General features: G+C 37.5%; 1 long non-coding RNA gene across 1 annotated transcript; it reads left to right on the top strand.

Annotated features, from left to right (window-relative positions):
- The first annotated feature begins 269 nt into the window (after positions 1–269).
- LOC106025245 (uncharacterized) lies at positions 270–22,617 on the top strand. The gene is made up of 4 exons (XR_002788717.2): positions 270–442; positions 5,389–5,551; positions 12,119–12,252; positions 18,156–22,617. It is a non-coding gene; the product is annotated as an uncharacterized LOC106025245 (long non-coding RNA).
- The last annotated feature ends 2,024 nt before the right edge of the window (positions 22,618–24,641 follow it).

The raw sequence follows: 24,641 nt of genomic DNA, 5'->3' as shown, positions 1-24,641 counted from the left end.
ACATTTATGTAAAACTGGAAGTGAATAGTATTTTCCCATCTGTTACTAATTCATAACCGGATTCTCTCTGGGATTGTGACTGAAGAACATTTTTATAATTCATTTCTTGGCTTCAACTGTTGGGGAGTTCTCGTCTTTGTTAATTTCACAACATCAGATGTTCATGAGGAAGTTACCATTATGACTCAGAGTCAACACGTTATCAATTCCAAGAGGGGAGGATGTAGCCAGATAAAGTGGTGAATCTGAGGTTTTAAAATAGAGCTGTATTTCTAAACAGTCTATGCTCCAGGAAACGGAGAAGCTAGGAAATGGCTCTAGGGCTGGATTTGAGGATCCCATATGCACAATCGCAGCACACCAGGGCATTCCACGATGTAACAGCCCTCTCTGCCTCCTGCCTCCACTGATGCCAAAATCCACTAACTGCTCATTAGCAAAGGTGAGTGAACATTTGACAGAATAAAAGTGATCTGCCTGGGTAGAGAGGAGAAAGGGAAGGAAGAAGTGGAAAGAGTTGGGGGAAGAAGAGAGCACATGAAAGATGTCCAAAGAAATCTAAGTTTAGATAGTCCCAATGTTTGACATTTTAGTTTAGAGCAACTTTATAAAAATGAGAAAATCAAAATTACTATTTCCGTTTTTTTCCTTTTTGAGACAGGGTCCCAATATGCAGTTCAAGCTGATCGTGAACTCACTTTGTAGCCCAGGTTTGCCTTGAACTCCCAATAATGCTCTTGCCTCAGCCTCCTGAGTGTTGGGTTTTATAGGCATACACCATCATGCCCAGTCCCAGATTATTATTTTTAATAACAAAATCCAGAAGCAAATATTTTCAAAAGCCAAAGAATTTACACACAGAATATCATTTAAGTAACCAACTGCTTGGCTATTTGTGAAATGCATAAAGCAAGACAAAATTAGACTTAATAAGATTTAGTGTATTTTAGCAAGATCTATGAGTTTTAGTGAAGTAAATATGCCTTTCAGTTTTTCCTCTGTCATAAGCAGTGAGCAGGTTAATTCCTAAGTCTTACTTATATGTAGGTAATTAGAAGTTACAAGGTTTTTAGTATGGAAACAATATTTTTTGGTTTATTTGATATACAAGGTGATCTGAAATGACAAATTGTAAATGGAAGCATAAACACATGTTTCTCAGAGCAAGAATCTTGTCTCTCTGAACCAGATGAGTTGCTCTGCAGTATTATATTACTGAACCAAAGACTGAGCAGCTATAAAAAGTATTGATAACACACACACGTGTGCACACACATGCATATGCACACACACACACACACACACACACACACACTCGGAGTACTGAAGATTGAACCCAGGACCATTCCACTGAGTTACATGCCAAGATGTTTTTATTTTTATAGTTTACTTTTGAGACAGCGTCTCACTTAATTGCTAAGTTGTCCAGTCTAGTCTTGAATTTGTGATTCATTTCTCCTGCTTCAGCCTCCCAAAGTACTGGGATTACAAGGTTGTACCATGATGCCCAGCTGGTACAACATTTATAAAAAGCATAATCATAATATGAGTCAGGTTAAAAATGTTTAATTAGTCTGAAAAGTTACTCTAAAAGCAAATATTTATCCTAAGTAAATAATTCTCATTTAAAGAAAATATTTCTACTCAAAGTCACTACCACATTGTTCACCATAGTGACAACTTCAAAATTATTTCAATGAATCACTTCAATTATGAAAAATGTGGAATACACTTTCATTGGATAAGTTGTTGACACTTATTTTAAAGCTCATTTTTAAAGAATTTTATGTAGTATTGTAGAAAGACATCTCAGAGAAAGATTATTAAGTCTAGTTATGCATGGACATGCTAAAATTGGTTTGTGCTAGCGCAGTGCTTTTTGGTTATTGGAAATGGAAAAGCAGGAAGAAAACAAGCAGACAAATAAGCCAAACCAAAAATGATTGTCTACTATAGTTTTTAGATCTATAAGGCTAATTAAAAAAAACTTCAACCAAAATAATATAAATTAAGAGTATTAATGAAAGTTTCCTCAAAATTCTCTAATAAACCTATGAGACCCATGCTGATATCATCTTGCGTATGAGAATAAGGTAGGTTAGAAATAGTTCATCACCTTTCTGTGTTCTCATAGCTGTCAAGTGGTTGGATGGAGCTTATGAATTCAGGTTGGTCTGCAGCAAATTTGTGTTACTGTGCAGATAGCATATAAATACATGCATATATATATATATATATATATATATATATATGTATATGCTAAGCCTAGTGAAGAAAGGATTACAAAATAGTAAGAAAGGTGGCAAGATGAAAACCATGAAAAAATGAAAATAGAATGTAAAGATATAATGAGTTCTGAGATAATAAAATAGGCAATTTTGGGGTAAGGGAAAATTGGATGAAAAATTTTAATCAGACTTTCTAAATTCAGTATCTTTTATTAATTTTTTCAGCACTATCGCCAATGACATCAACAACAAAAGCATAGAAATAATAAAGATGTACATCCATAGGGGAATGATGGACTTAATGATATTCTAACAAGATATTATGAAGATATATTGAAACTTATCACTGTGAAAACTGTAGAAATATGGAAATGGTTTTGATAAACCATAAAATGAGTAAATCAGGACACAAAGTGTACTGGGGCATATTAATGTTATTCTGTAAAAATATGGGCCTATTCTCAGAAACTGGGATAGAGCATATACAAATAGAAATAATTGCATTTTGGATAATATATGTGTTTGAAATAATTGAGCTATTATATCTTCTTCTCCATAATAGATGCAAATATATACACATATATTTTAGGTATCATGAGTTTCACATCTTTAGTCATTTTAATATATAGAGTTCAATCACATAAAAGAACAAATTTTTTTTGTGCCCATGCAGAAAGAATAGCATAAATGGAGCCATTGTCTCCATTTAACAATCTTCAAAATTAACTGTTTTGCATAATTCATTCTTATTATTGCAAAACTAATGTGAAGTTTGGGAAACTTTAAGCTCAAGTATCATCACCAAATGTAGTGGAAATTTCATCTTGTGTTGGAAGTTGAAGATCTATTCATCTCAAAACCTATCACTGCTCTTGATCCTCCATATGAGCCTGGAACTGCAGCCCTTTTTAGTTAATGGTCAAGTGTTAAGGGTTACTCCATAGTGAACAAAGGGGCAAGAATATAAAGAAGCTGGAAATTCCATGTCTGGTTGTGAGAGAGAGGTAAGTAAGCATAACACGAGGCAGGCACATTGGTGTCTATTACCAGGATCTCAGGAGCCCTGTGAGGTTGAACCAACAGGCTGGGCTCATGAGTAAGATCAAGCTTCACCAAAGGATATAACCACCTCAGCAGGTGAGAGTAATTGTAATCAGATATACTGACAGATCAGATGCAGACAGAGAATGATTTAGATCAAGGGGGAAATGTTGAAGGTGATAGCTAAATGAGAAGTGGAGCAGGAATTCATTCATTACTTTATTTATTCTTTCTATTCATCTATTTACCCACCTGTCCATTCACTCACCCATCCATTCATTTATTCAACCACTTATTCATCCATCTATTCACACAGCCAGCAAGCCAGCCAGGAAATCATAACTTTGCAGAAATTGAAAGACCTTGAGAATGTTTGGAGCAAATACATTGCCTGGGATTAGTATTGACAAAGTTGTTAAAAAGGAGAAGAGTTAAGAAGGGTTTTTTTTTTCTTTATTTAAACATTAGGCTTTATCCTGATTATGAGAGGAAACCGTAGAAAAAGTTTGAGTAGCCAAGTAACAAGAGAATTATCTTTTAGAAGCAAATGAATAGTAATCAACATACAGCCACAAAAAAGTCACAGACTTTGATTTCCCAGAGAAAAGGGAGTGTCTGAGTTGTCTGACCAAGCCAGGGAAGAGGTGTTCTAGCAGGATTTCTGACATTGGAGTTTCAAAGCGTCCAATTATTCTGGGAAACCACTCCTTTTTTCTTTAATCATAAATGACCACCATCTATCAATCAGGCATTTAATCCACCAAGTTCTGCTGAGCTGAGACTGCTGCTTTTCACAGTCAATCTTAGCTACCACCTTAAATTCACATCAAACTTGTGACTAGCCTTAATATAACCGTATTGGAGAACTGGAAACACGCTAAAAATTAATCTAGTCCCAATTTTATCACTATGATGACACCATTGTTCTTCTTCAAGATGTATCCAGGTAAGAAACAAATAATGAAATGGTAAGTGAATGTTTTCAAAAGGTGAGGCAAACAGATTTCAGCTCTGTAGATGTCTTTCAGGCTTGGAGAAAAGTGCAAATGATTTACCATAGATTCTTTCCACTCACCAAACTACCCTGCAGTAACCCAAAAATATGACAGCTGAATATCATCTATGTTAAATTACTTTTTCAATAGTAGATGATTTATAGTTGATTAGGTAATTAAATCAAATACAAGTGGCTGAAAGTAAATCTATTTTTATCATCCCTGTAAATTAAAAGTTACGCATCATAAAAAATCATGACCATCTTGAAAATGACTAGTCAAGTGCCTTTTAGAAGCAAGCAGGATTTATTGTCAATTAACTTATTGAACTGTATAGTCAGCATAACCCTGTGCTCAAGACTTTTGAAATTATTGGCTTCCGCTGCTGAGCTGCCCCTTATCATGGTAATGAAATGTATTCAACTATTCTCATATTGCACAATTCCATAGGTTGGGTTTATATCTCACTATAACAACATTTCATTTTACTATTATCTCCAGTCCTCTGTAATGAATACAAATACATCCTTTTCTCCATCACGAGTTTATCAATTTCCACTGATTCATCTATAATGAATACAGTCAGGAAAAGAAAGCTAGACAGATCATATCCATTAAAGTGTCTTTAGCTTCAAAAGTTTGTCTGTGGCATTGTTTAATTAAAAAAGAAAAAGAAAGTCATTGGGAAACTAATTAAAAAGAGACATTACTTTCAGGCCTACTTATAAACAAGAAGTCAATAATTATTACATAAAGGGACTTGGGAGCTATTGTACTTAAAGAAATTTTAAATTTGCATGCAACTCACTTGAAAAAATAAAATGGTTAATTCTTATCAAATATGTAGTGCTTATGGGTAAATTCACATTATCTACTTGTGATGTTCTACATTTTTCTTAGTTAATGAAGTTCAACCAGAACAGCAAAGGCTAACATGTACTTATGACAAGTTCAATTTTTATAACAAGGTAAATTTTGTAGTTCACGCAGATGTGATAGTAGGGTGGGGTTGGTTGGAGCAAAGTTTTATAAACTTACCCCAGCTGTCTGTCATTGAGAAATTCATTTTTTTAGTCATACAAATCTCTATCTATTTTTCTTACAAAGAATTTTTTCTGTTCCAGATACCACTGTGGAATCACACAAGAGGCTTTCCCAAGGCCACATGGCTCATGCATGCAGGCCAAGCTCAAATACTGACTCAAAGCCAAAGGCTTGGCCCACCTTCAAGAGAGTCAACAAATATCTCCTGATCAGAACAAGAACATATATTTTCACTTTCTGCAAGTAAGATTTCCCCATTCATTTTCATTTCTGGTGACTTCTTATATTGTTTTCAAAAAACACGTCGAGGTTATAAGTGGAATGTGCAAAGAAAGCAGCCATAACAGGGTCAAGTTTATTATAGAGATTTCTGCAGTTCTTCTCAAAAGTCAATTCCCACTGCTGTAATCTAAATCTAACTGGCAACATTTTCACCAACATTCATAGTCCTATGCATTGTATCTATTGGATTCAGCATTTGTACCTCCAAGTGATGGTATCACTTGGTATAAAATCAAGTGATTCGGTACCATCTAAAGAAGGAGACAAATTTGTGAACTAGCAAGATTTCCTTCTTGCTCCCATACTATAGTAGCTGGAGCTGTTAGGAGTATCCTGGTAAAGTTTCCAGTTTTGTACCACCCACAGGGATGCTAAATCAATACAGTTTTGATGTTGGATATTCTTTCATTGGATAGAGAGATTAACTTTGAGAAAGTTATTTCTTAAGCTTTCCTTTTTAAAGCCTAAGATATAGAAACTGTGACTTATATAAAATGACCATGAAATTTGTCACCAAGGAGGCCATGGCATACTCCATATAAAGTGGGACTAGTCGAGACAAAATGTGGAATATATTGTTATTATTTCCCTACATCTTCTACCCCTAGTCCATGGTTGGTGCCAAGTAAAATGGGTTGGAATACTTAGCTTCTATTTTTATTCCACTGGAACTCAATAGGCTAATGTGTTCCATGGAGTCCCAGCATTGCCATTACCTGGGGACTTGTTAGAAATTAAGAATCTCACACCTCACAACATATTTACTGAATCAGATTCTTTACTTTAACAAAATATTCATGATATTCATTAATACACTAAAGCAATGAAAAACCTTGGTCTTGGTATAGACTCTGTTGTTCTTCACTTTGACTGCCCATTAAAATTATCTGCATAGTTTAGGAACTAATAAAACCACATTCAACACCCCACTGACTCAATAACTCCACTGTTTGCAATATAACCTGGAGAAGCTTTCACACATATGCACAGGGGGACATTTTCAATGTTCCGACATGACCTCTATGGCTGTGTGGAAGCAAAAACTTGGAAATATTCCACTTATCCACAAAAAACTAGAAAAATAAGGTGTAACAAATGCAAATGATGGAATATTAAGAGCTGATGTTACTTCCATTTATATAGATATGTATCTAAATACATATTTCAGAGAGCAAAGAAAATGTTGTGATGAATAATCTCAGTTGTAATCTTGGCTGTCTTGAGAGAAGCCCGGGAAACGGGCAAAGCACACTTTTGAGTATATTTGGGTAGACAACAGGGTAGGACTCTGGGAACCATCTGGTCCCGAATCCCTTCCTCTCTGACTCTTCTAATTTCTCTGCTTCTTTGCTGCCATCAGGTGAGCAGTCTTCCTCCATCACACTCTCCTGCCCTGATGATTGTACCTTAGAGCTAACTTAACATGGACTGAAAACCTCTGAAACTGTGAACCAAAATGCTTCCCCTCCATGCTGTGCAGGTTTTGAAAACAGATACTTTCTCCCTGTAGTGAAAAGTTGACTAATGCAATGGTCAAAGAGTACCTAGAGTTAGAAATGTATGCAATATTAGCATATTTAGGATTATAGAATATATTTTATAGGCACACACATATTTATAGACACAGTATGCAAACAAATGTGGAAACAGTTCATAAATTTAGGTAAAAGGCAGTTGCTGCATTAGGAAAGAAAAAAGTGTAATATTATCAGAAGAGGTGAGGGGGAACTTTAATTATATTTGACCTGTTTTATTTTTAGGCTTGGTAGTAAATACATGAATTTTGGTTTTGTTTTCTGTTTATTTTTCTTATATGAAATATTTTACAATAATATCTAGAATACGTATTCCCAGGTTCTGCTCTATGCTTATTAAAGACAGCTGACCAAAAATGTGGCTCCAAATTCAGTTTGAGCACTTGGGGCAGTTTTCATGGGTAACCACATTTAGACTCTCAGCATAGATGATGCCCAAATAATTTGAAAAAATATGCATGGATCTCTATTAAAGTTACCGACAGAAGCAGTCTGTTGTCATAAAAATAGAGGTTTTGAATTCAGAGTGGAATTTGAATCATATTCTCCTATGCATCTATAGGCAATTCCTTGAATGCCCCTAAGACTTGCTTTATTCATCAACAAACAAAATTGTTTTGAGGATTAAATGGAAAAAATAATTGGCACAGCAGACTGTCTACAGTTGGCCACTAATCATGTTATTGTAAAATCCCAAAACTGAGTTTCCATTGGTGAATGTTTAAGCACCCAGTCACACGCCTTCACTTTTAGGGTGCATTCCATGTGCCAGGGTATAAATCCAGAATCAGTTCCTGTGTTTAAAGACCCAGAAGTCTACTGGAGAAACAGACAAGGTCCAAATAGTGAGCTCTGGTTTTTGTCCAATTCCACATCTTTGGATGACACGTTCTTTTGGGGCATGCTTCATATACCACTATCCAATTACCTTTGTGTTCTGTCTAATTCTGGAGGACTGTCAAATTTGAATTTTGGCCCCCTGTCTACATGCCTGGTAAGTGACCTAGGCCAGGCAATCATCACAGTCCTCCTGGAGAAGGGATGGACATGAGATCCTAATTGACCAATAGGAAATCTTCCCTAGGATTTTTCTCAATGGAAATTTAGTGAAAAATAATATCTTTCCATGTAACTATAAATCAGAATTTTGCAAACTTTAGCTGCATTTAGCTATGGCTTCTTGTTTCCCAGTTTTGAGTAAGAAGCCATTAGCACAGGGAGCAAAACTTAGATAAAAGATAATGATTCACCTAGGTTGCTTGGATCTGTGTCTTCTAGCTGTGAGAACTGAGTAAATCCCAATTTTCTTTGTTTAAATACATAAATGCTGGATTTCTCAGTCAGCATCAAACAACATGGTCATGAAAAAATATGTCTTAAGGCAACCCTTCTCCCTACGGCTACTAGGAAAAGGGAGGGAGATTGGAGGAAGAGGATATCAGGGAAAAGAAAGAGGGGAGAGAAGGAAGGGTGGCTGAGATTAAATATAATATGGCATGCATGGAAATGTCCCAGGGAAGCCCACTAATTTGCACAATTAATAACAGTTAATATTTATAGTAAAACATACCAACCCCTAAAAGACAAACAAGCATAATCTGCTTAGTGCCTAATTATAAAGTCAATTATTATTAATTTGCAAAATCATTTGACAAATTTTTAATATTCATTGAATTTAGTAATCCCAAAGAATTTCCCACTCTTTCACCCTATTTGATTAAGTAATCTAAGAATTGTGTCTCTGTACCACCTATAGGACACATTTGGCTCCTAGGAATGGAAATTCAGCCAGGGTCTTGAACTCACAACAATTTATTCATTAACATAAAAATAGTCTAAAGCTAGATAAATCAGGGCTTTTAGGGTAGTTTAACAGGCTCATCATGGACATAGGACACCTTTTAAGTTTCTACTTTGATAATTCTAACACAAATTTCTATATACAAATTCTCTTTATAGATCAAGGTGGCTGCTGGAGTACAAGCCATTGCATCTACATAGTAACAAGCAGAAAGAAAGAATGATGGTGATGACAGTCTTCAGCAAAAGACTTTTAAAAATCATATACAATATTTCCAGTTAGACTTCACTTACCAGACTTGTAAACAAGAGTGCAAATACAGTCCTTGAATTTGAGACTGTAATTTCTGAATAAGATCAGATTCTGCTAGTAAGTTAAAAAGCAAGATTAGGTGTGAGGCAAGCAGTGAGCAGTGTCATCAATTTTTGCAAATCAGTGGGTGCTCTCTAAGCACTGGCCATTAAACCACAAGACCATCCTCAGGACCTCAGAGCATCCTGTTCTAAGAAAGTACAAAATAAAATCAAAGTTGTTCAATAGGAGGGAGGTCTTAAGAAATATATATATATATATATATTTCCATTTTGTAAATGAAGGGGCTTCACCTGGGCCTGGGGGAATCTGGAAGAATGGCGTTAGATTTGGGCTGGGTGACCAGGGCAAAGGTGTGCTGTCTGGGGGTGGTGGATGTGTTTGTGTGTGTGTGTGGGGGGGGGGCACACACCTAAACCTCAGGGGAGTAGTCCCAGAGGGCTCAAATGCTTCCAGCCTAGACATAGCAAAATAGGAGGGAATGGAGCTGTATAGCAGTTTACTTAAACAGCTTCCTTCAGACATTTTCACCGTAGAGCAGACTGAGAAGCTGCTTATGTAGAAGGTCTAGACAGTTGATACTGTATTTCAGAGTCAATGGCCCTTCATTCTTTGTTTCATGTACTCAATTCTGTTTCCTTATGAAAACAAAGCAGTCTTGACAATAGTTAGACAAAGATGTCTGCCATCCAACATTCCAATAAAGTTTTATTTATAAGAACAACAGCCGCCCACAGGTTGTAATTTACCAATTTCTGCCCTTGTCCAAAAGCTGACTTATTCTTCTGTTCTCCTTTTTGAAAATGAGATCCAACAACTTTCTGTATATGATGAAGCAATGGATAGTTGCAATCACAAGAAAAGTAGGAACATCCTATTGACTGTGTTAGAAAATTACGAAATGCCATTATTTTTCTGGAGTTTGTAAATTTTTTCGGCATTTATTTTTCATTTATTTTATTTTACTTTTGTCTTCTTTTTTCCTTAAATAGGCACTCCAAAACTATGTGAGCTTTAACTCTCCTCTCCCAACACACACTCACACATGCACGTACATGCACACGCACATACATACATAACCCAGATCTTTTCCTGCCCAAAGGCACGAGAAAATTGCACATCGGGGGGACTGAAAGTAATTTGGTATTGCTCATGCGAAATAGAGAGGTGATTAAAATCACAGTCGGAAGGCCTGGGTTGAAATCTGGGTATTACCACTTATTAGCTGGAAGACTTGGAAAAGTTATCTTCTCTCTGCTTTTTCTTTTTTTTTTTTTGCCCCTCTGCCTTTCATCTGTAAAAGGAAGATAAGAACATTTCTAGCCTCAGAGCATTGTTGAGGGGATGAGATGAGAGAATTCACACTCAGGAAGTGCAATATACAGTACACAGTGAAGACTTAATAAATGTGGGTCGTGAAGATGCAGCAATGAGCAAGGAATGTTGCTGGACAAGGGTGCAAACGGTTCCCGATTCAAAGGGCCCTGTGTGCTCCTGCACAGATTCGGAATCTATTAGCAGACAGGAGGAAGTGGCAATTTCCGCCCATACTTGCTCACAGCTCCCACGCGCTGCAGCTATGATTTCTGGACTCTAAGAAAGGAGGCCAAGTGGTTGTCTCTCCCTCAGTAACTGCAGTGGCAGTCAAGTTGGAGGTTTAGTTTCCAAAATCTCTCCTGGTACAATTTTCTGCTGAGTTATATCCACCAACGTTCGCAGTCCAGTGCAGAACGAAAGGAAAAGCATCGTAGAAGGCCGTTGCAAGTGTCCTAAAGGACTGGAGTAATTAAAGCCATCTATCTACAGAGCTGTGCAAGGGAAGGAGTGCGGATCTGGGATCAAATTATAGTGTCCAGGTCACTTCTCTGAGTATTCTTCACTGCCGTGGGCAAAGCCAGCCATCCTAACAGTGACAGGCAGGGGACTCCGGGCATACTGCCTTGCTGGCATTCTCTTCCTAAAAGCTCAGTCTGTGAGAAGGTGAGGCCAGGCCTTGGTATTGCACAAATGCTCAGACATGGGGCAGAATGGACATGAAAATCTCCTGAACCTGAGGGCCTTGTCTGGATTGAACAAGCAATATTCTTATACTCTTGCTGGGCTTCAGGTACTTTTCTTTTATAACTTTTAATGTGTTTAAAATACTAATACTACCACTAGCAATACTAATGTTTTTTGGTACGATTCTTTATTATTATTAAGCAACAACTCTAAGCATTCAGTTCTATGGTGGTAAAGAATAATTCAGTTTTACTCATGTCTGTGTCCCCACAGCTTGACATGGTGGAGGTGAAAAATAGGTTCATTGATAGTTGCTATATAAGTAAGTCAGTAAATTATAAAAAATTGTGCTCTGATATGTATGGAAAAAGAATTTCTTTAAAAAATATGTAAATGGATGTCCATTCACCTGCATAAACTCTATTGATGATTCATTCTTTCAATCATTCTTTTTACTTTCATTTTTTGAAATAGATTTACTGACATATAATCCATAAAGCAGACAATGTACCCATTCAAAATTTATTTACAGATTTTTAGCTTCATCATCACAATTAATGTTAGAACATTTCCATTTCCTGGAAACTCCACCCGATCCTCCTTACCTTCCCAGGCATTGGTCCCTCCAGCTTTAGGAATCCACCAATCTATCCTCTGTCTTTATGGCTTTCCTGATTCTGGACTTTTTCCATAAATGAAACTGTACATGCCATGATTGTTTGTGATTGATTTTTGGTACTAAATTTCATGTTTTCAAGGTTCATCTACATTGTATTGAAATCTCATTTCTTTTTATTGCTAAATAACATTTCATTACATAGTTATACTGTATTTATCTATCAGTTGATGAACATTAAGCTCTTTCTGTTTCTTGGCTAGTCTAAAACTTATGTAACCTGGAACATGACTTGGCACCTACTGTTTGCGAGACATCATCCAGGGTCCCTTTGTGGAGATGAGTAAGAGTTGACTTCTGCCCAGCAGCACATTGCATTTTTTGGGAAAGGCTATAGGTAAGCCTAAGTAACCTGAAAGATTTTTAAAGTAAAGGTTTAAAGAAATCCAAAGGAAGGAGCAAGCATGTTTGTTAGCCAGTGGATAGAGCCCGGATGAAAGCTGGACAAGACAGAGTTTGTAGGAAGAGTTGGAAGATCACCAGGTGGAACAATCAGAAAGAGCACATGTTTCCTGGGTTTTTAGTGTAGGGTGAGGAGACTGGATGTCCAGAAGTCAGAGGGCATGGCAGGGAGATGGCAAACCAGTGCTTCCCAACTCTAGAACAACGAAGAGCACTTCTCTCTCCGTTCAGATGCTGTACCAATCAGGATCTTTTCTCTGATACATTAAATAGCAAGTACTCATGGAGCACACTGTGTCTAGATGCTAGCAATAGAATGAAGAATAAAACAAAGTGTTTACCATCATGAAAATCATATTTTAGTGGGAAAGGATGTAACACATACATGAAAATGTGCATAATATATTTTCTTATCATTTTTTGCATATAAAAGATGAGATTTTCTATTTTCATGTTTCTACAACTTGGTTTTTAACTTTATGTTTTATCTAAACAGATATGCTAGCACTTGATACCATAAAAGTACTTGTGCTTATACTTTTCTAAAAACTCAGTAGTATTTATGCTAAAATCAGTGTATTTCTTTAATTAATTAATATAATGAATACTTATTTAGGTCTCCCATTTCAGATTTTATGGTGAATAATTTTGCAAAAAGCCTATACAGTACTTGACCAGTGACTGTGAAAGTAAGTTAGAAAAATTGAAATCACAGAGTAAGGAGTGTTTGCATTTTTAAATAGTCTATATGGTCAAATCATCCCATAGATGATCTGGAGTAAGTGTACACTCAAAAATAAAAGGGAACTCCTTATTGTTTTAAAACATTTTAATTAGGATGACCGACATGACTATATTTTAGAAATATTTCATAGAAACTGGTTTGACTTCAAGAGATGAATTTGAGGTAATGTCTTAGTCTGTTTGTGCTTCTAAAAGAAAATGTCACAGACTTAGAAATTTTTAATGAACAGAAGTTTATTTTGTCACTGTTTTAGAGACCGAGAGGTCCAGGCTAAAAGTACCATCAGGTTCAGTTGTATGGTGAAGACCATACTCTGCTTCCAAGATGGCACTTGCCTGCTCGATCCTACAGAGGGAACAAATGCCTCACCAGGGCGAAAGTGGAGGGCAGGAGAACAAAACCTGTGTTCTCTCTTTTGCAAATGTCTTAGTCTCTTTCATGAGGGAGGAGACCTAGTGACTGATCTCCTCTTGAAGTTTCCACCTCTTGGTCTCATCGCAACAGCCACCATGTTTCAGTATCTATATTTGTGGGAGGACTTAGTTAAGCTGTAGCAGGTGGATAGATTGAGTGAAGGAGAAACCAGCATACAGATAGTTAAGAGATTAATATGTGAGAAACAGAAGGCATGGCAAGTTAAGAATCTGGACAAGAGAGATGAGGGAGTAGAATATTTCAAAATGATTGCATTAGAAGTGAAAGGCTTGGACAAGTGCTTGCATCTCGAATATGAGGAAACTGAGGTCATTTGGGAGGAATCCAGCCTAGACTCTCAGCATCCCTTTCTGCTTCAACCCTTTGTTTTCCAAGACACAGACTTCAAAACTAATAGCGGACTTACCTTAAATGACCTAAAGTGAAGCTTGAAGGAAAAAAAAAAATCCCAAACTACCAATATGGGAAATTGTACTTGCTTTTTGGAAAGAGGCCCCGGACAGAGATTCCCATCTGGGAGAACATATGGGACCAGCCGTTCTCTCTGAAGAGGGAAAAATGTGGTGCAGAGCTGCCAGGGGAGCAGACGGCGTTCTTGAAAGCCATGGGCTTCCTCTGGATCTCTATTACTGAAACAAAACAGGGATTCATCAAAGAGGTCCCCAGGGGAAGCCATAGACCTAAAACAATATTACCTTTTGGTTTGGGGGGTTCAGTTTGAAGACATGACAAGTCCATTTGTTTAATAAATTCAAGATGCTAACAAATTTCATGGCTCAAAATGTAGATCCAAACAGCCCATTCCGACAGTCATGTTCCTATGAAAACATCACCCCCAGCAGCAACTCTGCATTTGATATTATTGTAAAACTCATTTGGTAGTTAAAGCAACTAAATCTTGAGAGGCACCAAGGTTTTGGAGAGAAAGGAAGTCTACTGTGGTGGTCTCTAGCCTTAAAAATGCCAGCGGAAACATCTTTTAGGACTGAGGTCAATGATAGTTTTTGTCTATCTCATGGTGTTAGGAAGGCAAAGGAGCAAAGCAGATGTGGAGTTCAGAATCGTTAGTAAATCCAGGACTCAACTGGCTTAAATGCCAGGACAGAGGGAAATGCAGGAGTGGAGCCTGGTAACCTAACCTGGAATTCCTCTGGAGTTGTTTGCTGTTTGCAGGTGAAGGATCAGAGGGGAGGTGAAAACACTAGGCAGATAGGTGCTGCTAGGGAGACTGAGGTTATCGTCTGACTTGAAGGAGATGGGATAGCATAGGGAGCTGCCTCCAATAGCTGCTGCTGCCCTGCCCCTCCTGCCTGAGGGCATTTTGTGTGTCAGCCTACATTTCCCATGATCCTCATGTTTGCCTACATTACCCATAATCCTCTCCTGCTTACGTCATATATACCGATGTGATGATGACCTATCAGATAACACTCTGTGCCCTCTTCCTGCCCTTGGCCCGCCCCCCACCCTATATAAGTTGTAGCCATTTTAAAAATAAACGAGACTGATTGGAATCGCATCCTGTCTCCATCTCTCTTTTCTCTTGCCCTGCCCCCATCCCCGATCCCCTCTCCAGGTGAGACCCATAGATTGGTCCGCAGGCCGGATCAGGATAAGACTAAGAATTTATCACAGAGCTTTAGTAAACATGGAAGCCATTAGTTTAGCAAGCTGAGGACCACAGTTTAGTAGGGGTGCTAAATGGAAACAGAGATGCTCTTAGAAGACTAAAGTATATTTTAGGACACTCTCTCCGAACATGCCAATTCTTTCACATTAAGGGAATTTGCTCCTACTTGAACTTCCTGCTAGAAGCTGAAGAAATACTAGCAGAAGAAAGCTAACAGTGTAGAGGGCCATTACAACACTGTATTTTCAAATATACATTTATGACACTCATTCAGCAAGATGTACATGAGGCCAGCTGAAAAACAGAAAGAACCAGCAAAAGTTTGAGTACTGGATGGAGCATAACCTGACTAAAGTATTAAAAAACTGAAAGACAAAATGGGAAACTTGATAGGATAACTGTATATATAAAAGCTAAATTAGGAAAACATGAATTTAATGTTATACTAAAACAATAAAACAAATCATCATCTATTAAGAGTATTCTTGAAAGAGAAAATGAGCTAACAGAAAGATCAGACAGAAGTTTAGGACAACAAAGATGGTTTTCTGTTTTTTTTTTTTTTTAAGGGCAAGAAAGTGATGTATGAGTTAGAATGTTTTGATCTAGTAAAGTGTCAGAACTGGATGAGAGACAGAAGGGATAGGAGCGATATTTGAAGAAAAATACTTTAAGAACTTCTCCAAAGGAGTGAAAGGCATTGACCCACAGATTCAACAAGCACTATGAATACAAAGTCAGCCACTCTAGCTTGCATTATGGAAAAACAGTTGAAAACTAAAAACAGTAATCTTAAAGGTAAAGAGGGAAACAAATTTCTATATCTTTAGAAAAATAATAGTTAATGTGAAAACAAATTCTAAGGAAAAGATGAAATCTAGAATGTACCTGCTGAAAAACAAAACAAAACAAACAAACAAACAAAAAAAACTTCCAACCTGGAACTACAGAGACACAGCAAAAAATTTAATTTATAAGTGTTGTAGTCAGAGGTTGTGCAGAAAACAATTAGAATCAGAACATGGAGTTTATAATATTATTTTTATAATGGTCACTGGGAGTTAACACAAGAAAATGCAGGAAATCTATCTGCAACACCAAAAACATAGAATATTTAGTCAAGGGCCTAAATCCCACAGCATTGTCCTCCATGAGTCCAAATAAAAACCCAGAGCTCATGACAATCCTCCCACAAGCCCAACTGGAGGTCCAGAGCCCACAAGAAGGACTCACGCCAGTCTCTTTTATGGATCTGTGCTGGGAAGGCCCAAAGGACAGCTGTAGAAGCCAAAAAGTCCATGCCAGTGGGTGAAGCAGCTGTGCTGGTGGGAAAAGGGTTCTACACTGGTGCCATAAAGTTACACTCACAACTAAGACCAGGGCTGTCCTAAAAGGCACCACAGCCATCCTCAGCAACCGAGCTCCTCCAATGATAAGCTCAGTCGGGTACATGCCAGAAAGTCAGTGTGATGAGTTTATCCTAGAGACCAAGCGGTACAAGTCTTTTTCCTGTGGAGCTAGAAAGTGATGCTCAATTTGAGGACCAGAGCTACTCCAGGAAAACCAATGGCTCAAACAGTAACTCATAGGAAAACCCACAATGTCTCAATGTAACAACACATTAATGCCTTTTTTCCCCCTTTTCTTACCTCTCTATGCTGGCAACTTTCCTTGCGTAGAGCATCTACACTCAGTGCCATGCTGATATAATCCAGCTGGCATTAAGTTGACTACCAGTTCTTAATCCATGAAAATAAGGAAGGGCAAAATAAAAGCATTTCCAGACAAACAAAACTGAAATAGCTTGCAGCAGATCTATACTAAAGGATATATACATGATTCCTTTAGCTCAGGAAAACTTATTCTAGTTGAAAGCATGAACAAACAGGAAGAAATGAGAAGGAATAAAAATTTGAAAACATTTGATATATATGTATTATATATATATATAAATGTATATCTGTTGTATAGAAAGACAATACTGTCTTATGTAATTAATTTATATATGGAGTTACAATATATGATGAGGATACCACAAAAGGCAAGAGAAGGAATAGATGGAGTTAAAATTCTAACATCAGGAAGGGAGTGACAGCTGTAACTCATAATTGATCACCATCAAGGTTGTGTTCTATAACCTCTAGAGAAATTGTTAACAGAGAAACAAAGATATGCACAATCATATTAAAACGGAGGGCATATGCCAGGACAAAAGCAGTCCAGTGCACAGAAGTCAAGAAAAGAGAGAGAAGTTAACACTGCACAAATAAGACAAATGGAATCACTAGCAAGGTGATGGAGTTAAACCTTAGTGTGTCTTACATTATATTCAATGTAAGGGAGTGAACGGGTGAGACTGAATGACTGAGATGGTCAGAAGCGAATAGATACAGATAGGTAGGTAGCTGGATAGATGGATAGCGATAGATGGATGCAAAAAATATCCCCTGGATATGAGGCCATGCTGGTACTGAAATGAAAGTGTGGAAAGGATATGCCTGCAGACACTATCCAACAGGAAGCAGACATAGCTATGCTAATATAAATGTTGGCCCAAGGGAGATTGTAGCTGGACACAATAGGTGGCATCAGCCCAAGGAAAATCTGGGATTTATTCATTTATTCCACACATGGTCGCTGTATTTCCACTGTGGGCCCGGGAAGGACAGCTGTCAGAAGCCGGTGCTTCAGCCATCAGGGAAATGAGCTGGAGAGCGAGCTTAGGAGGAAGGGCGAGGTGGCAACTCATTTCAGCCACGTGGGAAGCGGCTTCCAATTCTTTTCTCTCTGAGAAAAGAAACTTTTTTTTTTTTTTTAACTTTTTGAGAAAAATTCTTTTAAAAATTTAAACTAAGACTCTGATTAATTGAAGAAAATGAATGAATAAAAAGCCTTTTAAAGTCTTCGCTCATATGCGCATTTTTATTAGGCTAATGGCAAAAAGGACAGGGGTATTTGGGTTGCTGCATGAATAAAGCAGAGAGGTGAACTCAGACTGTTCTCTGTGGCCGTGTTTTTCTTTGCACAGGGCTCTCTCTGGACCAACTGATGTAAAGTACGAGGGTGGCACAGGAGTCTTCTGAAGTTTCCAAGATTCTGTTACTTAAAAAATGCCTAAAGGCCATCTTAGAAGCCTAACTTGAGCACTTAAGAAGAAGTGGCCTCTTGAAAGTGATCTGTAAGTTCTAAGCCTGAAGAACAATAGATTTACAATGCTAAAAATATATTTCATTGTTGTTATTGTTTCATATCAGCTAGTATGTGTTGAATGCTCATGCTGTATGTCCTAATGACAAATCTATTCTTAGCTCATTTTATAACTGACTGAACAGAATCTTACCTCAAGAGATTTTTCATGTTGACTTGGCTCATAAATGTGGTAGAGATTAAGTTCTCTGAGGAACAGTCCTCTTTATGGTTCTTACGGAGGATGTTCATGTTCCCTCAGAATCTTAGCCCCAGTGTGATGATATTTACATGTGGGACTTTCGGTTGGAAGGTAATCAAATAAAACAGAGCTGGAACCAGTAAGTGGAACCTCCATGATGGGATAGGATCCTTATAAAAAGAGGAAGAGAATTCGAGGTCTGCCTCTCTTTGACCAGATGAAGACACTAGGGGAAAGAAACTGTTGGCTAGCCAGGAAAAGAATCCTATCAGGAGGCAAATCAGTTGGCACTGTGATTTTTGAATTCTCAGTGTTTGGAATTCAGAGATATTAAAGCGAGCTGTTTAAACCACTCCATCTGACCCTAGTTATTACACCTGAATTGATAAAGACCATGGTCCTCTTCTTTCCTCATCTATGCCCATTTCTTCCTCAGTGTTACCCTTGTAATTAAAAATACACCCCTTTTTCACCCCTCAACTACCTTGCACACAAACTAGGTTGTGCATCGGGGGCTGCCTCGGCTTCCATGAGAGATTATAGCTGATGCTCCAATTAATTATGCAGCAGCCTCTTTGGCTAATAAAATCTAAACAAAGAGCTTTTAATCCAATTCATCGTTTTTTCTCCATCGTGAGCAGCCTGTCAAACACAATCAGATTCGGCGTGCGAAGCAGAGAGAAGGCAGGCGTCAGCCCCACCTACTTAGCAGGGCTGCGAGCAGGAAGCTCCAAGTCAGAGAACAGTTGGCTGCGCAGATGGCAGAGACGGAAGACTTGGGGGAAAGCCACCCTCTGCTGCAGCATCGCATCGGGAAAGGACCATTTGGGGGTTGCGGGCAGCGAGGCACTTCCCTGTGCCTCTTGGCTTGGTCGCGCCAGTGTATGAGAACTCAGAAAAAGTGACATAAATATTTACCAGAGGATGTCTATATAATCAACACTTGATACAGTCAATCTCTAATAAAAAATCACTGGTTTCCCTCTTTTATAGGTAAAAAGAAAGAAGACCTAACATGCAATGTAAATTACTTACAGTTGCATAGCTAGTAAGTAGAAGTGTAGGGATTTGAATTCTTATCTTCCAGATTCTCTGCCTTGTGCCAGTCTTATTGAAGAAGGCTCTAAGACATTCCTAGGGCAATAGTGCCTTATCCACCCTTGGCTGAAATGCTGGATGGAGCAGCTAGAAACCCGGAAACATGGTCTTACATTTAAAGTATTTCTGATACAAATGGGGAGAGAATTAGTACATGGGGCTAATTTTTCAATGTTGGGCTGTGTGGTCGTAACTCGACATAATAAAAAGGAGCAAATCGAATAGCCAAAAAGCTCATACCATCTCAGAACTGAAAAGGCCACCCTTGTTATATGTGAGCACATCCTTGGAACCTCTTGAGGGTGAAAATCATGTCTCATTTATTACTTTGATTACTGTCATGAGATAGTTATTGATTATGTAAATAAAAATTAATCTTAAAGAATAAAGAAATTCAGATATCATGTACTACATGTATATTTTGTGTGGAAGTCATGAACATCCTTGGGGAATTTCTAAAAACTCCTAGGGGAGAAATGCACATACAATTTTTGGAAGTCCAGGTCTCACAGAAAGCGATTCATTATTGTCACACTGAATATTAAGAAGATGATTCAGGAAATTGTGATACATTTTCTCAATTAAAAGATTCACAGTTTGAAATTAATATTTATCATAACACTGAGAGAAAATGTTTGCTTACAAAGGAAATAAACCAGGCCATAAACATTTTGTACAGCATATGAATTTTATTAGATACAAAATTCCCAGTAAGTGCTCCAGGTCTGATAAAACTATCTCTCTGTACATGTATGTGCCTCACTTGCCAGAGTGTGGTCTTGTGTAAGCTCCTGAATCTCTGATACCTGTGTCTCTTCCCTTCTTCCTCCCTCCCTCCCTCCTTCCATCGCTTCCTTCCTTCCTTCCTTCCTTCCCTTTTCTCTCCCTTCTTTTCCTGCTTTTGTGGTACTAGCAATTGCAATAAGCCAAGGCTTCAAGACCTTTGCAATAAGCCACATCTCAGTACTTTTTAGATTTTATTTTGAGATAAATTCTCTTTAAATCACTAACTTGCCCAGGCTGGGGCTCAGACTTGCAATCCTCCTGCTCCAGCCTCCAAGAGTACTGGAATTACTAAAGATTGTATCTTTTTATAAAGTTATCTATCACTGAGGAAAACCCTTCCTAAAATTACTGTGTTTTATTATTTTTACTCTATAATTTATTCCCATCATTTTATATGCTCACACCTATAAACAAATACACACTTATGAATGCATGCATACACTAAATAGTTCAGAATTTACCTCTGAGGTGGAGAGTAAGATTGTTTGTAGAAGATGGTAACCTGATAAACAGCGACTTCAAATATTTTTTCAATAAAACATGAATCATACATTACTGTAAATCAAAATAAAGGAACGTACAACAAATGTGGAGAATTGTAGCAAATGGAAACTACTCTTTCCTCTACACATTTTGTTCATAAGATGGGATGTTTTCTGCATTCTGAAATTATATAACCTCTTCAAGATACGGTGCCTAAATTGAGTCCCACTTTTTGTCTTGAATTTTGCCTGGAAAGAGAGGAAACATGCAAATATTCGCTGAACAATGCACAACCGCTGCACTAGAGAACAGGTATCTGGCGGATTGATCCACTACCACCTGGTCTCTTACCTCTACAGCTTATATCGCGAGGTAAAGGCCCTCCATTCTGCAGGGCCAACCTATTCACATGAAAGTACCATTACCATATAATTAAACAGTGGAACTGTGAGCAGAGGTTGTTAAGTATCTACTTCCAATGTTAAGTTTTCCATTCCAGAAGGGTGCTTCACTGCTCAAATAATAATATTTAGGCATGCATTTTTTCTGTCCACTTCCATCCGTGGAGACTTGGGCAGGAACAATTAGCAGTCCCTGGCAAGCTGCCCTCAGAAAAGAATGAGAAGATAACAGCTTCAGGAAACAAGGAGAACTTGTTAGTAGAAGGACATGTTAAGAGACTATCATGAACAAACTTTTGAAGGAATTTACCAAGCTTAAATGATCCAAATCACAGATTTCTATGAGAGTTTTTGTCACTGATAAAGTCAAGATGAAACCAGAAGTTGGGAGGACATGTTTCCTGATGAGGAGGGAATTTCAGAACCATGAGGAAAGAAAGGAGGGTAAAGGTATCTATCCCACCAAGGACAGCCACTGCTTCTGTCTTAACAATAGGAAGACGTAGGTGGATGAGTAGTTGCATAAAAGATAATCTCACCAATGACGTGATATTTTTTCAACAAAACACTGCCATTGTGTGCTCTACTAAAGGTGGGAGGGAATAATGACCTATACTTCAGCAATAACAGCAAGAAATGTGTCTCACGCATTTGTTTATTCGATAAATATTTTTATTTATTATATAAGTGCTGTTGGGCGTCTTCTGTTTGCCACCTCTATTCTAGGTATTGTCTTTCTAACAACTCACAAAATAGGTAAGGAGCTTGTTTTAGTTACTTTTTACTCGCCGCTGAGACAAAATACCTGATGCCCAAGTTGGGAAAGGAAAGGTTTATTTCTTACAGTTTTGGGAGGTTTCAGTCCACGCTCAGTTGGCTCCCAGGCAGGTGGGCATGGCTGGGCTGCAGTTCATGGCGGCTGCAAATAGCAAACTCGAACCAGCAAAGAGAAAGAGACACCTTCTTCCTGCCATTACATGACATCCTGGCTCTGCCCCCATGTGGGTGGAGCACTGACACCATCAATCCAAGCACTAGACAATGAACCAATCACAAATACACAATGCAAACTCATGAGGCCTGGGGGACACAGACATAAACCATGACAGAGCTTCCTTGTTAAGAATGAAGTTCAGCCCAGAAGAACTGAAAGCATCATACCACAGTGATTATATGTGCACCTATGTTTATAGCAGCACAATTTGTAATCGCAAGATCTTGGAAACAACCCAAGTGTCCATCAACTGAGGAATGGATTAAAAAGTTGTGGTATTTCTATACAATGGAGTATTACTCAGCTATAAAGAAGGATCACATTGAGATATTTATCAATAAATGGGCGCAGCTTGAGACCATACTCATAAGTGAAATAAATCAATCTTGCATGTGTGAATACTGAATAGTTTCCCTAATGTAAGTAATGATTCAAATATATGAAAGTGTGTGGTAATCATGATTCCCCAATATGTGGCCTTGAAGCCTTATAAAGTTTTCACTTATTAATTGGAAAGGCTTTATTCTGGGCTTCTTGATATGGAAATATTTGAAGCTATAGTATATGAAGTTATATTCAAATATTTCAAGGAAAAAGACGCACACTATGGTAACTACTATTAAGTCGGGTTATTTGGTGGTGAAGCAGTAGGTTGCTGAAACAGTCATGCTTTGACCTGTATTGTTATGTTGTTATGTCCTCTTTTATCTCAATCTCTCCCTTATTCATTAAAAAAATTATTTAGTTATTTTTATGTTTTTTTTAATTAAGGGGAAAAATTTAAAAAATTAGCAGGATATATTACAGTAACTTTTTTGATTTCCTATTAACTTGTCTTGAAGTCCTATAATACTCCCACTATTTTGTTTTGACTGATTAGGCTCTGTTCCATTCTGTATGATAGTATCAAGTTTGGGGATATAGGCAACTACTTTGAAGGCAATGAGATTCACTAAGATGCCCATTCTGGTTTGACTATTGTGTCCTTTGGAAGTCCTGTAATGTTTACAATGTTTAAATTTTATTGGTCTTGTTCTCTACTGTTTTGTTCAACTTTATAATACCTAATGAGATAGACAATTCTTTTTAAGGAAACAAGAGACATTATGGTAACCATTGTTGATAACCTTGTACTCTGTTCTTACATCATGTACTATGTGTATCCTTGGTTTTGACTGACAGCTTTGTTTTGCCATATTTGACTTTATTCTCTTCCAAAAAAAGTAATAAGAACTAAGGAGTAATAAAACCCAAAATGTGTAAATTTTGTTGTAAAAAGGAGAGGGAAAGAAAGTGCTCTAAAGGATACAACAGCAAGTGTGTTTAGGGGTGTTAAATAGCTGACCATATTAATGTTTTTGGTTGGATCATTGAACACAACTGTTTGCAGTCTCTCTGTTTGAATGTTCACTTTGTATGCTTTGATACTGTGCTTGAGCAACTACCTCTAAGACGATAATGTGTAATCTATTAACTGGTATTAACTGGTGATTTCTTACTGGTTTTTTTTTTTTTGTAGTTCTGTGTTACTTGTACCCTTACACCACTTTGTTTTGTTTTGTTTTTTCTCTTTTTCCTTTTAAATAAAATTTTTAAAAAACAGAACGAAGTTCAGATACTTAGCAAGCACATACATACATAAATTCAGCAAGCACTAAGCTACACGACAGACATAAAACAGGGTGAAATAGTTGAAAATGCCTGGGTATGTCAGAGAGTACTTGTGAGAGAAGAAGCTAAATAAGGATAAGGAGCAACCTACATGAGCATATGAAGATAAGATGCTTCAGGGAAAGGGACCAGCAAACACAAAGGGCCAGAGGTGGGATATCAGAGGAGCCAGGAGAACCCACAATGCTTTTCTAGGTATCTTCCTGACAAAATTACAGATAACATATTGCTTTAATACATGCATATCTATATTTATGGCAGCACAGTTCATCATAGCTAAATCTTGGGAGTGGGCTGTAAGTCACCAACAGATAAATAGAGAAAACATGGTATTTTACACAATAGAATTTTACTCTGACATAAAGAAAGACACATTTGAGTCACATATGGGAAAACTGAATGTACCTTAAGACCATAATGTTAACTGAAATATATCAACACATAAAGTTAAAAATCACATGGTCCTTTTATGAGAAAATCAAAATGCAAATAACTAAGGAGCAAGATAAAAGTTAATTAAAAGGATACAGGGAGGTAGACTTTGGGGAGATTAGAAGTTGAGAAGGAAAAGGGGAAATAAAAATGATACAATAAGTATATATACCAATTTCCCAAGATGAATACAATCATCATGCATTGCAAGCATATAGTAACAAAGAACTAAAATAAGATGAATATTAGGTAGCTTATTTA

Source organism: Cavia porcellus, unplaced genomic scaffold (assembly GCF_034190915.1).
Source record: "Cavia porcellus strain 051 isolate PalLab524CR breed Dunkin Hartley unplaced genomic scaffold, mCavPor4.1 scaffold_16, whole genome shotgun sequence".
Lineage (NCBI taxonomy): Eukaryota > Metazoa > Chordata > Mammalia > Rodentia > Caviidae > Cavia > Cavia porcellus.
The sequence above is the reverse complement of the archived record's forward strand: the minus strand, read 5'-3'. Positions and strand labels throughout refer to the sequence as shown.